The 16,981-nt window shown below is 42.6% G+C and overlaps 1 protein-coding gene across 1 annotated transcript in view; it reads right to left on the bottom strand.

Moving 5' to 3' along the window:
* The window catches only part of disp1 (dispatched homolog 1), an 81,501-nt gene that overhangs the window by 47,777 nt on the left and 16,743 nt on the right, over window positions 1-16,981 (bottom strand). Inside the window, exon 3 of the mRNA XM_084561019.1 lies at window positions 9,131-9,209. The gene's annotated coding sequence lies outside the window, so the exon portion shown is untranslated. The remainder of the gene's footprint in view (window positions 1-9,130; window positions 9,210-16,981) is intronic.

The raw sequence follows: 16,981 nt of genomic DNA, 5'->3' as shown, positions 1-16,981 counted from the left end.
TAAACCAGTGAATTGATGAGTTCTTATTTTCAAATCTTGTAGCTTGGGAAGTTGGAGATTAGATGGTAAATGGTAAATGGTCTTGCTTTTATACAGCGCTTTTGTACGTATTGGTACTCAAGGCCATTCGCTCACACAAGTCCTTGTCCTTAAGTGTGTGATCCACCCAGTTTCAAAATCAGGTAGGATTTTTAACATTCCCATAGTCTGAGCTCCGATTAAATGTTCCTCAGCTACTGAAAGGAAACTGAATTTTTCTTGTTTAATTTTTCACTTTACAGTTCCCTGTTGCACAAACCTAGCGGATTTTCTCTAATTATTGCAAGTGTGGTTGCAAGTGTACAGACTGGCAAAACCAAATTAACAAAATTACATTAATTTACAAGGCACTTAGTGAAAATACAAAATCTTAACAATGTAATTAGTTCAGATACTATGTGCCAATGTGCCTGATTTTTTTTTAAAGATTAAAGTTTGCACTGACATTCTGCCATTCACTCACCCAGCCTTACATTCATCCTCAGCTGAATGTGTCCGAGCACAGGACAATGCCGGCCACAACTTATGGAATGCAACGCTCCAAAATATTCAGAGGCTCCATCTTAATCTTCCTGCTACCCATCTTTGACATCAGCCTTGCCTACAGGCCTCGCATGAGCTCTGGTCAGAGTCTCTTTCTCCTCTGAGCTGGCCATTGTTGCGGGGGCTGATAAATATTTACTCTTCCCAGCTTGGCAGGGAAATGAGTGGGAGGGGAGAGGGACCCATTGTGACAGAGGGGTCAGAGACGCTGACAAGCCAGCAGGGTCCTTCCCTCCCCACTGGCACCTAAAAGCCCAATACACTATTAGCTCTGCACTGGGACACATCCAGTGCCAGTGAGGGTTTGAGCTGGGGTGTTGTGTGTGTGTGTGGGTGTGTGATGGAGATGGGGGGGAAATAGAAAAGGAGAGGGGATGGGAAAAAGAGACAGGGAGACAGTGAAGAGGGAGACACGGCCTGGAGGAAAAAGAGCTTTTGAAAAGGAGAGAGGAGAAGGTTCCCCTTTGAGAGCTGTTTACATGAGAGACCACCAGCGGAACTCACAAGACAATAGAGCAAAGAGGATCCACAACAGCAGACAATGCCGACTAAAAGAAAAGAGGCACTGGTGTTATGAATACACATGTCCCTCCAGGCTTCATCTCCCCACTTACCCACTTCTTGACAAAAGAAACCCAATAGTCATTTTTCTAAAGCAGAACAAAACAGGGCTTTCCAGGGGCAGCCAAATTTAAATCGCCCATATCAAAGCAACAATATTTGTTTAGTTACAGTTCTTTAAAAAAACAGGCAAAAGAGAATAGCTGCTGGTAGTGCTCAGTGGGAAATCCAGTGAGAAAGAACATGAGTAAGTCCTCACTAGTCTGAGCCTTCGGGTCAAAGCTCTAGCGTTCAGTTGTCCACCCCCTCCGCCCCTCCCTCATCACTTCAGCGACTCCATATGTTTGGGTATCTCTTACTGAAAAAATAATCGTCCATGTACACACTGGCGCAGACATGTGCAGCAGGTCAGCCAGGTGTCAAGCGCAGACGTACAGGTCGAGCTTCCTACTAGTTAGATCAAGGCAAAGAAATCCTCAGTGCCTAGAACAATAAACAGAGCTCAGATTTGCATTGATCTGAAGTGGTGTGTCCCCGCCTTCGCTTCATTTATCATTTCCTCTCCCATTCCCTGGTTATAAGATCTGTTTCCTGTCTGAGAAAGGCTTGGAAATGAAGAGTGGGCGAATTCAAAGCAAGCGTTTCTCGGACGATGGGTTGAATTATACATGAGACTGGTAAAACTACATACTGTGGGCAGGAGACAGTGCAGCTGATACAACACCATATAGACACAGTATGTGTGAGCATATGGAGACCAAACTGAAGACAAGCAGAGCAGAAGTTTACACTGGAAGTGAAAGTGGTCACAAATCTATTTTTCCCATCATAGGATCCTTGATCAGTTTTAACATGATGATTATTAGTTAACCCTGCTGGGCAATCCCGTTAGAACTGAATAGGAAAATATAAAACTAAAATGAATAAAGTTAATGGTATAGAGGTGGACACCCTTTTATAACTGGGTATATAAGCCGTGTTCAGAATCAAATTCAAGCACCTGTCTTCACCTGAAGACTCTAAATAACTCTAAATATCAACTGTTCTATTAAGACTTTCTGACAGTGTTGTGCTTGGTTTGGTTTAGACACAAACAACGTACAAATCTCATTGTTGAAGGGTGTAGCCCAGGTGACAGGGATAGAGTATACCATGGAAAACATTGAAGACTGTTCTCAACAAGCAGAGAACATATGGCACAAACCTGAGATGACCTCAAAATTTGGCATATCTGAAATGATTTTGCAAAGAAAATGTTGAGATCTGCAAACTTGATAGACTCTTATCTTGATCACAGATATTTGCTGAAGTGTAATCAGTTCCCAACATAGCGATGCCAGAAGCACAAGAAAAAGGATTCTGGACTAGCTTCCAGGTTAGCTGAAACTATTTCAACAACTACTTTTTTTTTTTTTAGTTTTTGCGCTGAACCCAATGTGCTCATAGCATCGACTATTATATATTATTATCATATACATATATCAATAGTTTGGCCTGTCATTAGCATGTAGGTCACTTGATTTGACTGAGTTCATCTGTCATTGTTTAATCAGCCTTGACAGAATCCACTATGGCCGCCAGTAGTGCCGGACATGCTACCCAGAGGGTAAGTAATTATACTAATTTTAATATTTACTACAAAGATGTATACTGTCATGCACTTGTGCATACATTACAACAACACAACTGTATTTTATACTTTAATATTTCAATAGTAATTTTTCCATTTTTGTGCAGGGTATTTTGCTCTTTTTATCATCAGCCCATTGGCGGTTAGTAGGGTTTATCCTCTGGGAAGCATGAATGTCTATTGAACATTACATAGAATTCCCTCCAATGTTCCCCACAAGTCTCAGAGATAATGTAAAATGACTCAAAAGTTTTTTTTTTTCAAATGAATGAAGACTTCATTGTATCATTTTCTGTAAGATGACTGAATTATTTATAGTGATATCAATATCAAACATTCTTACACACAGCATTAAACGTGGACAGTTTAAAAAGTATACCTGAACTTGCACCCTGAGCCCTCTGGTGAAATGGAAGTCTGCATTGCAATGTGTGTTGTGTAACCATTATTGTGCATGATTTCTGTATGCAATAACTTGTCTGGACACAACATCTGGTATTATTCCATCTGTACTGTGGACACAGACGATTCCATCCGCTTCATTAAACTCTCATTCAATAAGCATAGTGTATATTTTTCTTCTAATAACCTCATGAGAGTCAAGCCAGATGGATTAGGTCTCCCATTTTTCATTTTCTTACATAAGATGCAGGAAATGCTCAGATATGCTTGTAGTACAGTGGTGCTGTAATTAGGGGTTTGACGTTTTCCTTGTGGACATGTCAACCATCCGTTATTACTGATGCCACATGAGTTGTGCTTTTAGGGGTTAATCTACATGCCACGTTTGAAGTCTTTAACATTGATAAGGCAGAAATAGACTCATTTGCCAGTTCATTGGGTACACCAGTTAAAAAGAATGCATTCTAATATAACAGTCTTGCACTAAAACTTCATTAAAGCTGTTGATTCAACTGTGTTTACATTTTGTAGTACTGTTGAATTGTATTTTGTTGTACTCACATATGTTTCTATTATTTTGACAACTGCATTTTAGTCAGTGGGCTAGGCCAAATAAAAGACACAGCACCTCAAACTACATCCAACAAAATGGTCACCCAGTTGAATTGCCACATTTCTGATGCGGTTTTAACATGAACTGCAGTTGAGTTCCATAAGTCGCAAAACCAGGACAGAGATTTTTGAAAGCATCTGTTATCGATCAAAAATCATGTAAATGGTTCAACATTAGTAGTTTGTCATCACACTCATTGTCCTCTGATATTAGTCAGTGGTTTCATTACACCCAGCGAGGTTTTAATCATAAATCACACTGTGGACGTTTTTCAAGAAAATCTGATTTTGGCTGGAGAGCCGCCTCCATCTGAGCTAATACTCTGATGTCACTGTTGTACTGCACCTGCGTCTTGTTAACGCCAAAGAGTGGTGTTTTCCCCAATGCCCCCCCTAACAATTACATCAAGAAACACAACAGATTATTAAAATCAACAAATCATAAACCTTAACGAAGACATCATCCAGAGCCACTGCAGCTGACGCTTCTAATGAAGCACACAACGCACGACTATCTGTCAGCATCAGGTTATTGGACATGAGCTGGCTGCTGCAGGCATCTTCAGAGACTCACTGTAGCAAAGATAAAACATCCCCAAACCACTCATTAGGCTAATAAAGCTTGGTGGATAACCTGGGGCCTTGGACGATGGCGCGGCAGTCATTTACAACTCTCCACGATCAAAGTTAAGAAGGCTTTGTTTTGTGTCTGTGTGTGTTGGCGAGGGAGGCACAATGAGCTGACTGCCAGGCTCAGCCCAAATGTACAGTCAGCCTAGTAATCAAGGGTTCCCATGCACGAGACACAAAACACAGCTGCTGGTGGAGAACAAGGGGGAGGGATCAGTCGCTGGTTACTGGCAGAATTATCTGAGTGAGCAAGCTAAGAATCATTAGTCGAAATCACGAAACCCTTTTCCCTTAAGTGTGGTTCATGACTCTACAGGACATAGACGGCGTAACCTACTCACGTAGCCGACGCCAGTCTGGCTCGCTCTGTAAAAACCCTGCCCAGGCGCTAGTCGGCTCTGTGTCTCATTTGTTCCTGCTTCCTGCTTCACTTTCCACTACCTGCGTTACTTTCAACAATGGTGACTAAAAGTTTCGCAGAAATCAATTCAAAAATTGCGGAGATGAAGAAGCAGCCAGAAATACTAAAGCAGAAATAAGGTACTACCCAGTGGACCAATCACAGCTCTTGCATTCTGCATCGCTGTGACATGTAGTTACATTTCTGGGGACGTGCACATCACGCTACGGTGTTAAAGTCTGCATAGGGTCTGGGCTGTCGCCGTAGCTACGGCGTCAAATTGACACTGAAGGATAAACCACGCATTAGCCACCTTTTATCAGGTTTTCAAACAGTCGCTTGGTATGTCTTATGTCTTGGTATGTATATATCTAGCCACTCCAATGTCTGGCAACTACATGAACCCATCTGAGAAAAGCTGGGTGATGATCTGATTCTATTTCGGGTGGGAATTTATTTTTCAAGTTACCACGATAGTTGGAAAAGCTTTCATAGCACATTTCATAGCACATTTCATAGCGGAGGAGGACTGAAATAAATAAAGACGACCCACCTTGCACAAGAAAAAAAAAAAAAAGAACATTAACCACTGATGGAAAACAGCCCAAGCACTCTATCAGCATGTGTTCCATGTGAGTGAGGCAACTGCTTAGGTCGTGACAAGTTTAATCCGATCTTTAATCAACAGCTGGGCACCCAATGTACAGTACATAAAGCACCGAGTTGGAGTTATAGCCCAAGAGGTTTTTTGGCTGATACCATGTTGAGTATTGGTACTTTAACCTCTCTGTTTTTTTTGTTTTTTTTTTACATAATTTTTTTTTAATCAACCTGGTAAATCCTTAGGACAAAGATATGCACTGAGCATGGCATTTCATATTTGAAAGGAAGAATCAAACATATTTTTTCTGTACTGTGAGATGAGCACATACATACCCGGATGCCAACATACTGGCGTAACCAGCTACACATATCCAGGCATGCTGTGTAGCAGCTCTGTATTAGAACTATGCAGGGGCCTGGATTAGTGGCGACGTGTGTTTAAGCTACCAATGAGACATGAAATACGATCCATGGGTTTTAAAGCTTTTCAGATGCCAAAGCACCCTGGAACAAAATATAATGCTCTGACATGGACAATTATTGCTGCAGGAATTATTTTATTTGATTCCAGTATTGATTGTGGGGTTCAACTCTCCTGTTTGTAACCCAGCTGAGTCACAGGACTGGCCTTAATAGGTTGTAGCCAACACCAATTAATGAAGGGAATTCTTTTTAAAGCTTGGGGAACCAACACTTTCTATACAGTTACCAGGCCTGCAGTTACCCACTCCAACCTGTATGGACATTTCTCCAGCCTGACTATGATTCCTCTTATATTCTCAAACTGTCATGTAACATCATCAGATGTATGTTGTATTTGTATCATCATCAGATTCTACATGTACGCTTGTAGTCAGATGTATGTATCTATGACAGATGTATGTTTATCTTGTCCCTCCTATCCTCTGTCTTCTCTCTCTTTTCTGTCTCTACCCGGCTGGCCTTAGGCAGATGGGTCCCTCCATATGAGCTGGGTTCTGCTCAAGGTTTCTTCCTGTTCAGAGGAAGTTTTTCCTTGCCACCTTCCGTCACCTTTAGGCTAGCTGAGCAGAAACACCCGGCCGGCCTTAAGCTGACTACCTCCAATTAGTTCCCCCATGCAACCAATATTTTATTCAGCGTAAAGAGAGAAGACTTTGGTCCACTTGATTAAAGCTGTAATTTCCTGCAGGAAATGATGACACTCAAAAGGCAGTACATATACTGGGAAGGGACTGTGTTGATTTAAAATGTACTGAGAGTCACTTCACAGCCAAAAGCAGCTCAGCATAACCAAAAAAAATGTAATAATTAATGATTATTATTTACAGATTTTCGCTTAATGACCAGGCCAGTGTTTACTTCCTGAAGGGCTTACCAAAGCCTGTGAAGTGTATTAAAAGGAGAGTCCGTGCAGCTGGAGTCCGGGCAGCGCTGTGAAGCTTGGAGTCCAGCAGAATCAACAACAGACACTGTCCATGTTCCAGAACAGCCGCAGCTGCTCCTTTCTAACCGTTCTCTACATTTAACCATGATTATACGCGCACAATGATAAACGGACCCAGGCACACACGCATGCTACACAGTGGACCCTTCACACATGTACGCAAGTTTGCAAACACGCTCGCATAGACGTGTTGTCTAAGCTATACACCAAATGCCTTATGCATAGGTGCACACAGACACAGACACAGCTTTGTGTTCCTTTCATCTTAACGTGACAAAACAGCCAAAAATTTGAGGGCATAAGTTGGGAGGACAGACTGGCGTCCAACTTGAACCTGTTGAGACTCTAAACAGAGAGAGTCGTTGGCTGACTGACATTGCCCCGAAAGCTTTTCAGCAGGTCAGGGCAGAATGAACCTGAAAGACAGATTGAGTGAGTGTAAGAGAGAAATGTGTGTGCGTGTGTGTGTGTGTGTGTGTGAGTTAGTCACAGAAACCAAGCCAGGAGTGATTGGGTTAGTGAGAGAAGCATGTGTGTATGGTGGTGATTATCTGTGCGTGAAAGACTGAACTGCTGCCTAAGCTCAGGTTTATACTTCAACATGAAGTCATGTGTTGGACAAGCAACGAGACGCGGTTCAACCTGAACTGTTGATACTATTTTTCTTGGTGTGGATAATTTGTGAGTGGTCATACACCATCACACACCGCTATAACCACAAATCATGAGACATGTTTTGAGAGAAAATTACCCTCAACTCACATGTGCGGCCAGAATTTAAGTTAAAAAAAATATGAAAATAAATAAAAGTGAATGAGAGATAAATTTAATTTTTTTTTTTCCCTGACTGAAGCTATGACTCCAGTTTAAAGGTCTGTGGGGGCACTGGGAGCTGTGAGCCGTACGTAAACAGCTTTGCCTTGCTCACTGACCCTGTTGTAACGAGGTGAAGAACAAACATCCTCACCTTTTACTGGAGGCTTGTCTGAACTCGCCAGACAGGGGCGGTGGGGAAAGGAAGAGGACCAGCAAGCGGTTCTCAACTCCAAGCATGTTTTCTTTATTAGTCTGCTTGTGATTAAGGGACACTGATGAAAGGGTGCAGACTTTTCCTTCAGCCATCCCGATTGTTAGCTGACTGTGCAGCACGAAAAACTGGAGGCGGAGGGGTTTTACACCGAGGATCATGATAAATGGTTGTACACATCCTGATGTCAGATAGCAACATCAAAATAAGGATCCCATGAGCTAGAAGTTGGATGCCTTCCTTTAACCTTGACTACAGCTTTGTGGACATTGTTATTGCTATGGGCCAAAAGATAAAACACAAAGAAAAAAAATCTATCAGGTCAGAGAAAATCCCCAAACACCTTCCTGGTACTATAAAGGGAGACTAGTCCAAGCAGAAAATAATCCCAACAATTTATCCCTGTAGAATTTGCTAAAACCTAAAGGCATCTCCTAGCTTGGAAGCCAACCCAAGCTTCTCCTTGTCCACTAAATTATTGTGAGGGGAAAGTTGGTCTGGAGTCAGTCTCTTGGGAACTGATTATTCCCAACCAAGATGTGCTGAGCCAATCAAATCGTTCGTGCAGGCTTTAGGTGGTGATGGACAGAAGAGTAACACGTCATCTGAGCGCAATAGAGGTCAATCTACAACAAAATGGCTGTGACCGGTTGCAGGACTATCCAGTTGAGGTATTTCTTTCCTCTGTATGGGTTAAAACACATAATGAAAACTAAACTGAATCTGGATATGCGAGGCTATTGGTCTCTTGTTTAAAAAACAACAACAACTTCAAAAATCAAATGAGTTTGGGGTTGAGAACACCGTCTGTTGTTCTCTGTGGGGAATACACTGTTGGTCCTGGTCTTGGTCCTGACCTGAGATTTACGGGCAATACTACAGATGATGACCAGCCTTATACTAACAGCACTCAAAAAAAGCATTCATTCATTCACCCTGGACAGGTCACCAGTCTATCGCAGGGCTAACACAGAGAGACAGACAACCATGAACACCTACGACCAACTTAGAATCACCAGTTAACCTAACGAGCATGTCTTTGGACGGTGGGAGGATTAAGTAGAACACAGAACTCACAATGTTTCCCTTCTAACCATTTAAACTCCTCATACAGGTGGGATGTTTCTCCAACTGTCTCTATGTCATATTTAAACAAACTCTTGTCTTGACTCTAAGACAATTAAAAGCGTTAAGAAAATAGCCTTAAGTGTCCTCCAGAGATCACTCAAGTGTTTGACCAAATGTCGAATGTCTTACCTGTGGGATGACAATGGAGCATGCTCTACATCTATTCATGCGTCCAGACTCTCAAAAGTCCTCACAGTAACGGGTAAATCTGTGGAGAGACACAAAGACAATATTCATTTGTCATTGGTGTTTTTTTGTTTTTCTTTTTAATCTCCAGCATACATTCAAATCACTATTATGACTTAGACAGGGGTCGTGGCCAACTCTGCAAAAATATTTTCCACTGGAGTAACAGATGAGCAGCACTGCAGCTAGAATGCTTCTACAGCGGGTACATCTGTACCGTATAGAGGGAAAGAAATCAGTGCTAATTTTCCACAAAAGTTCTCTGGAAACAAGCCATTCAAAGCTTTCAAGATACAGAGACTGGTCTGCAAGGAAAAAAAAAAAAAAAAAAAGAATTGGCAGAGAACACAGGAAAAAGACTTCAGAGCCTAATGGCTGCAATGCACACATACAAAACAACAACACCGAAGCACACACACACACATGTTCACTAAATCTGCAAGTCTTATCTCCCCCGTGACCCTCCAGCTGAGAGGTCACACCACTGCTGGGTTACCTCGGTCTGGTAATAAGGTCTGAGGAGGTATCTTAATGGTGAAGATTACGCACACTGACAGATCAACACTCAGTGTGTCTACAGGCTATAGGTGATGACTTGGCAGGTAAAGAGAAGAGGAGATGAGAATGCCTGATAGCAGGCGGCGGGACTGGAAGGCTATATCCCCCTGCCTGTGATGCCAGTCCAGGAAGGGACAGGTAGCCTAATGACAAGCTCATGATACGTCCTTGAGCATGCCAAACGGCTGCACAGAACAGAAGGCCATTCAAACCCCGACATATGGTCCACATCACCAATTACTAAGGTGTGCGTCGATAGGGAGAAGATGAAGGGAGCGGTAGCCACAGAGGGAGTTTAAATATGGACAGATGAGGAGACGGAGAACTTTTAGTCAATTTAGAGCCGACGACCTTAGGTCACAGGAACCTCTTTAACTTAGAGTAATGGCTTAACGTTCCTCCCTGGATTCACTGTGTCAAACAGTGGAAGAGTAGTCATTTGAGATATTAAACCATCAACAACACTATATTTCTTCTTTGTTCTGTACTGGCATAGAAGCTAGAAAGCCCAGCCAAAGAGGGGGTTGTGTCAGTTTTATCAGAAAAAAAGTAGGAAACGATTTGGATATTCGCTTTTAAAAGCCATACAGTATGTCCAGGTGGTATGAATAAGGACTTTTCTATTAATGAGTTTTTATAAATCTTTTTACTCTTTTGTATACATACACCTTTGTATCTTTGATGTGCCCTGTTTATAAGGTTTTTATTGAGCTTATTGTGCTTACAGACCTTGTCTTATGGCTGCCTGGTCAAATGACAGGCCAGAAACCACATGATAATATTCCCTGGCGCGTGTATGTGGAAGTATATATATACTGTATATAACTATATAGTACACTGTATACAACTATACAGTATATATATGCATGTATGGGATTGGTTGTTTCCATTAAAAAGGACACTTTTTTTTACTTCATACACTTTTCCTTCTCCACGGACCTTGAGAGCAGGTGAAGTAATACATTTCTACAGTTAATCAAACCAGAAAAAGCACAAAAAACTGTATATTCCACATGATATTCATCCTTCAAGTTGTTCCCCACTCCTTACGACAAACATGTGGATATAGTGTGTTGAAGAACTCCTAATTTGGTCCCAGTTTGACTCTAATTAATACAACCACCTCGTAGACAATTCCCATCCACCCCAGGTCAGCAGTAGGCCTAGACCCAAGCATGCATGCACCAATTAATCCAATGGCTGAGGTCACTGTGAGTTCCCATTTCCAAAAAAGTCACTCAAATTCTGGGGATTCAAGTCCAATAATCTTCCACCCAATGCAAATCACATTACAAAACTTCAAATAAATATAACTGCAGAAACTCTAAGGCTCTAAAAGAGCGCTGTTCCAATTAAAGGGGTCGGTCAAAAACCTCAGTCGATGGTTTCAAAGTCAGACGGTTAGCCCAAAAGGAGCTACTCCCCAAATTCCTACCTTTCTACAATTCAGAAAATGTTCCCTTTGAGCCGGTGAAGACACAAACAATCTGTTGATTCAGTGGCAGAATCCTTCCCCCTAAGCCGTTATTTGCTTTAGTGGCGATGACACAAGGGGAGGAATTTGAGCAATGCCTGTGTATCGTAGACTCATTTCCGCTGAGGGAGAGCCATCTCCAGACAGACAAGACAGCACTGAAACCTGGCTTATTCCTGCTCTGCTTCTGGGGCAGCCAGGGTCCTCCAGACACATTGCACACTGGTGTATCTGCGCTGAGTAGTATGCGCTTCGACATGCACTCACTTTCGCAGCCTACTTTCTAAGCATTTATTCCTAACAAACATGTAACGGCATGAAGCATTCGTGCACTTTCAATCATTCATGAAACTATATTTTCCAGTGACCTCATCAGACTCAAAAAGAATGAAAGCCCATCACTCATCACTTGTTTGCTTTGTCTGAATAATGAGTGGCACCTAATCGTTAGCTATCGAGAGTGTAACTTTGTCTGAAAATGTTCTGGAGGAAGATACCTTTGAGTGCACCATTGTCCCTGCTCTTTTATGATTTTCAAAAGATTATTTTGCGAGGAAATGACTAGCAACCTTTAGGATTCCAAAGAGCTTTGTGTCTCATTCACTGCAAATGGAAGCCTCACCAAATTGTAAGGGATCAAAGTAGCCTTGTAACTACATCACTTTCAAGTAGAAAATGAAAAGCGTGAAAGGCCAAAGCGTGCTCTTTCTGCAACGGGATCAACTCAAACTCAAGCAGCAGAGAAAACATTGCTTGTTCATTAAGGGATCAATGCCAAGAATTAATGTGGAGCATTGCCATTTTCTTTCATTCTCTCTTTGTCCTTGGCCCACCCTGATATTTTCCACTGGCAAAGTAATGATATGTCATGAATTTACATGATAGTAAAATGTACTGTAGTGTAAAGGGCACTGAAGGATGCCCTTTTTGTCGAGTATTTCAAAGTCAAGGAAGAGAGACGGAACGCGCCACGCAATCAGATTAGCAATCTTTGCCATTCCTGGTTGAGAGCCAAGAAGCGTCTACCCGCTCCTCTCTGCATTTGTGTCTTTTTTCAGCTGTCCGATTACATGCCAGATATGTAAATTGCTTGTGAAAGTCACACAGGGGTTCATACGGGACCAGTTGGATTTTAAAAAGGCAAAAAAAAAAAAAAAAAAGCCTGTATCAAATGACATACGGATATCAACATGGGAGATCTCCAGTGATGAAAGCAGCAGCGTAGGGGGAGAGGGCCTGGAAAGGCAACAGTTAGACCAAACCAGGCTGCAGTGTTTAATAATCACAGGATGACGGGGCTGCTTTTAAAGGAGATGAATAAACTTTAGAATCAAGTCAGCCCATAGTTTTAATCCCATCACATTTTGATAAACCTGCCTGGCTGAACCTACCTTTACAGATTTTCCAAGTACTCCGGCCAAAGCGTGATGGGTAAGATGAATACTCACATGCACAGGCAAGTACACATCCACCCACACACACACCTGTCACCTCACTCTTGTGTGGGTGGATCCCTCATTCAAACATCTTACTGAGATAAACAGAGTAACAAGTTGGAAGACGGTGAGTTTCATAAATCACTAAAGTACTGCTTCTTTGAAAACCGGGTGGACAACAAGGACATTGGCTTGAGGCTTTAACACAAGAAAACACGGTGTGTGATTTTAGTGATTCATTAATCAGCAATAGCATGAAAACTATTTGCAAAGCTTGCCCTGAATAACCCACCTAAATCAATTTTCAGACACCAGCATGCTCCCAAAGATCAGGTAGAGTTTCACAACTAAGCATCCCGACACTTGAAAAGCATCAATCAAGGAGATTTGCCTCTTGTTTAGATTTCTCTTTTTTTTGCCCTGTGAAATGACAAATGGGCATAAGAGCAGGTCGGAGCACACAAGACTGCAGCCTTGCAGCTGTTCCTGTGTGCCTTACTACCACCACTGTTTGTGTTCCCAGGAGAGGCAGACAAAGCGCTTCCAGGTCACCCACTAACCTGCCTTCTCATTACGAAAGGTCATCCTGTTGGAACACAGCGCTGACCTCTCATGCCAAAGGTTACTCATAGAGAAGGAGGATGGAGAGGAAGAAGGGAGGGGAGATTAGAAGGTAAGAAAGGAGTGGGTAAAGGGGTAAGACGAGCAAGAGTTAAGACTAAGAACAATCAAGTCTCACCCCTCACCTTCATTTAACCTCATCATCAATCTTAGGGCTATTTATTCCCGGCTTTACAAAGTTGTGTCCAAAATAAACTGGGCTTGCTCAAGGCACTGCTTGAGGACAAGACCAGCAAATAATCAGATTTAAATTCTCCAAATAAGGCCCCTTTGCTGCTTTAATGGGAAGGCTTTTCCTCTGTCGCTCCCCACTATTTCCAGGTTTCCAAGTGTTTGGCATTTGGCTAAGGCTGGGGTGAATGCCTATAGATGGCATTGCTCTTAGATCACAGCAAGCTCATTAGCTCTGACCCGCTGTTGCGTTCACTCAAACCAGACCAAAGACGTGATCGGGTGGAAATTCAAAGAGGGGGGAGAGATGGGAGGGGGTGACGGAGCAGATATGTTTCCCTGGATAAGGCAGAACCTTCCTGTAAAGACTTCCTGAATTTAGCCTGGAAAACAAAACAGAGTGATATCCAAGTGACATCCAAGGGTGACGGCGTCTGTGCACTGTAGCACAACGTTATGGTTGTGCTACAGTAGACATGATTAAGGCAGGGTTGGGTGTATGCTGGGGGTTACAACATCTGGATCTTGTAGTACATGCCACTGGAGATTTTGATTGCCTCCCTCTCAACTGAGCAACAAGCTCTTTCTCTGTCCATCCACGTCGCTTCCATCCCCCTCTTGTTTGCTTTGTCCTCAAACCCTTCCCTCCTTGCTCTATTCTCTACCCCTCTCCTTCAGAACCATGTGAAAACTCCCAATTACCGGAAACATGAGAAGTGCTAACAGTTGGACATGAACTTGGAATATGCAAAACACAGAGGCCTTTAACAAGAGCCATACTGAAATGTGATTGAATGCGTCAGCAGGTCGTAAAAAGCCCCCTCAAGATCAATGTAATTATGAAAGCTTTACGTGGAGGACTTTCCGGACCGGGGAGTGACCGGCGACGGGAAGGGGAGGAGGAGGAGGAGGGTGTTGCCAGCATTATGTTCCACCGGCAGAATCCCATTTTAACCCAACAAGCGGTGAACAAGCAAGGTCTTCCAGCTGCCTTCCATCAGCAGCTATAATAGAGGAGGGTAAAGAAAGACGGGACGAAAGAAAAGAGGTTTGTAACACCTGCAGCAGGGTGCCAGCAAACATTCCTCGGTCCTCCGGCCCCTTGGTGATGCACTCTATAAATCCTTGTGATTAGCTACTGTAGCAGACCTAAGTGCCACTTAAATCAAACCATGTAGGGGAAGTTGTTGTGACCTCCAAGCTTAGGCCCAGGTGATTATTACAAAAACAAAGGTAGCTCTGTTTCTTTAATAAGAGAGAGCATGGAGGGAGGAAGGGTGTGATGGAGGTGTACGGGAAGGACAAGTGTGTGTTACAAAAGGTTCGCGATAATATGCTGTCATTTGAAGGACTCGTGTGAATCGGGCGAAATAACTCCCTGTTATTAAGTGACTTTCAACCAATAGTAAGACCATTAGGCTTCAATGTTCTGGGAAGAATACACACCAAAACAAGAGACAGATGTGAATGTAGGAGCTAAGCCAATGTTTTTATATGGTTAATTTGAAAACTGCGGCGTCTGCTTTTGCTCTCAAATCAAAATCAGCACCTATTCATTCATCATATTTTCAAAGCATCTTCTAACGTTGACAGCAAAGACGGGAAAGAGGCGCTGCATTGTAATTAGATTCAAAGCAGTATCACAGGAAAACAGAAATGAAAAAAAAAAAAACAACAACGATAACCTGGTCAATAAAAGAGGATGTGGTTGACCCCAAACTCCATAAATCAAAATAATTCCACTAAACGAAGCGGCGAGCCTGGCTGTCCTGACAGGTCTATAAACCTGTTGGGCTTACGGTAACAGAAGAGATGGCACAGCTCAGGCCACATCAGCTGAAATATCGCCGACAGCTGACAAACACCAGACCCAAGGCACTCCTAGTAACAGAGTAAACTGTATTTCTCCACACAATCTGTCAGTAGGATTATACTCTATCTACTACTACTAATTAATAACAAACTGTTGCAAAGAATACTTGGCAATAATTCTTATACTTTACCTGTGACTACCTATAACCAGCTCAGTCTACAAACCTCTTCTGATAACAAGGTGAACGGTCATCCATGCACATATTCAAAGCTGTGTTTGCATATTATACATGTCTTGCATAGCATGTCTTGACAGCTATGGACAAGTTAAGAAACAAGAATGTACCGCTCATGCACTCAGAAAGACACAAGACAGGATGAGAATTAACCTCAAATAGAAACAATAAATAAAAAATACAGAGGCCAGTCTGATGTCATCACTCCTTGACCCTTCACCTCCAATAAACCAAAACAACTGAATGCACAAAAGCTACAAGGAGAGGTGGACAAGGACAGCTACACAACTGTGTAGTCATTCGCTCACACACACACACACACGTTTCCAGTCAGACATTAAGCAGTGAAGTGCTCACTAGCTGGCCTTGACAGCAGAGGACATCCTGTGGGAATGCTCACGTCTGCAATTGGCAACAACGGACGTTCAGAAGTACAGTCCTACCGGGTGACTCGAAACAATATATAGATTTTATTATGTTTTCTGTAGAAGCAGCGTGTTTGGAAGAAAGACTGAGTAGTTCTCTAAGCACGACCTACAGAAAAAAACAGCATTCATCATATCATGAACGCCAACAACAAAATGTCTGGGGGAAAACAGCATTAACACGCTGCATACATCACCTATGCCATGTCATGTCATGTCGTCAGCTCCAACCAACTGTGTTTGCATGAGTTTGCCATGGTGGAATAGCTGACGTGCCAATCAAAGCTGAAGTGAACGGAAAAGTTTTGTTGTTTCAGATTTGAACAAAACACATTGTGATGATTAGCTTTCTCACACGGAACACGTCACAAACTTTTAAGACCTGCAGCTGGGAGCTTCTCTCTGAAATTCCCCCTGAGCGTCGAAGTGAACAACTGATATGGACAACTTTGATGGAAATTTCTTCTACCTGACTGAAATCATTCTGGTTAGAGATTCCAACTTTTTACGCGAACGCCACATAAAATGTCCTAATAAGATATATGGCCTGTTTACATGCCCCAGAACATTAATACAGAATGTGTTTGACATGTGCATGACATGTGGGTCGTGCCCACTGTGGAACACTAACAGTTTTCCCAACCTTTACAGACAACACCGAGTTCATTCAACAGAAGACGATGAAACAAGGCTGGCCGAGACAGATGCAGATTTTCAGCGTCGCTGCCCGCATCAATTCCGTCTTCATTCATCTTTTCAACCAACTCATTGTTTTGCTACCACATCACGGCATTAGATGTTACCCCACGTGGGGCAAGCGGGCTCACAAAGAATGTATTTAATCACACCAGAGAGAATCAGCCATTTATATCAGCAGGGCTGGGTGTCACTACTGATTATTTTGCATATGGCTTTGCTTTTGTCCAGCTCTTCTCTGTCATCATACTTTCTAAATCTAGTCAGCTTTATGACCTGACGGTGCTCTCAGGGATTCTGTCATGCTTTCGATCTCCCTCACACCTGGACTAATCTTGTTGCCAAACCAGTCTTGCGCCACAAAG

Source organism: Chelon labrosus, assembly GCF_963514085.1.
Source record: "Chelon labrosus genome assembly, chromosome: 14".
NCBI lineage: Eukaryota > Metazoa > Chordata > Actinopteri > Mugiliformes > Mugilidae > Chelon > Chelon labrosus.
This window is presented reverse-complemented; position numbering and strand designations above follow the sequence as displayed.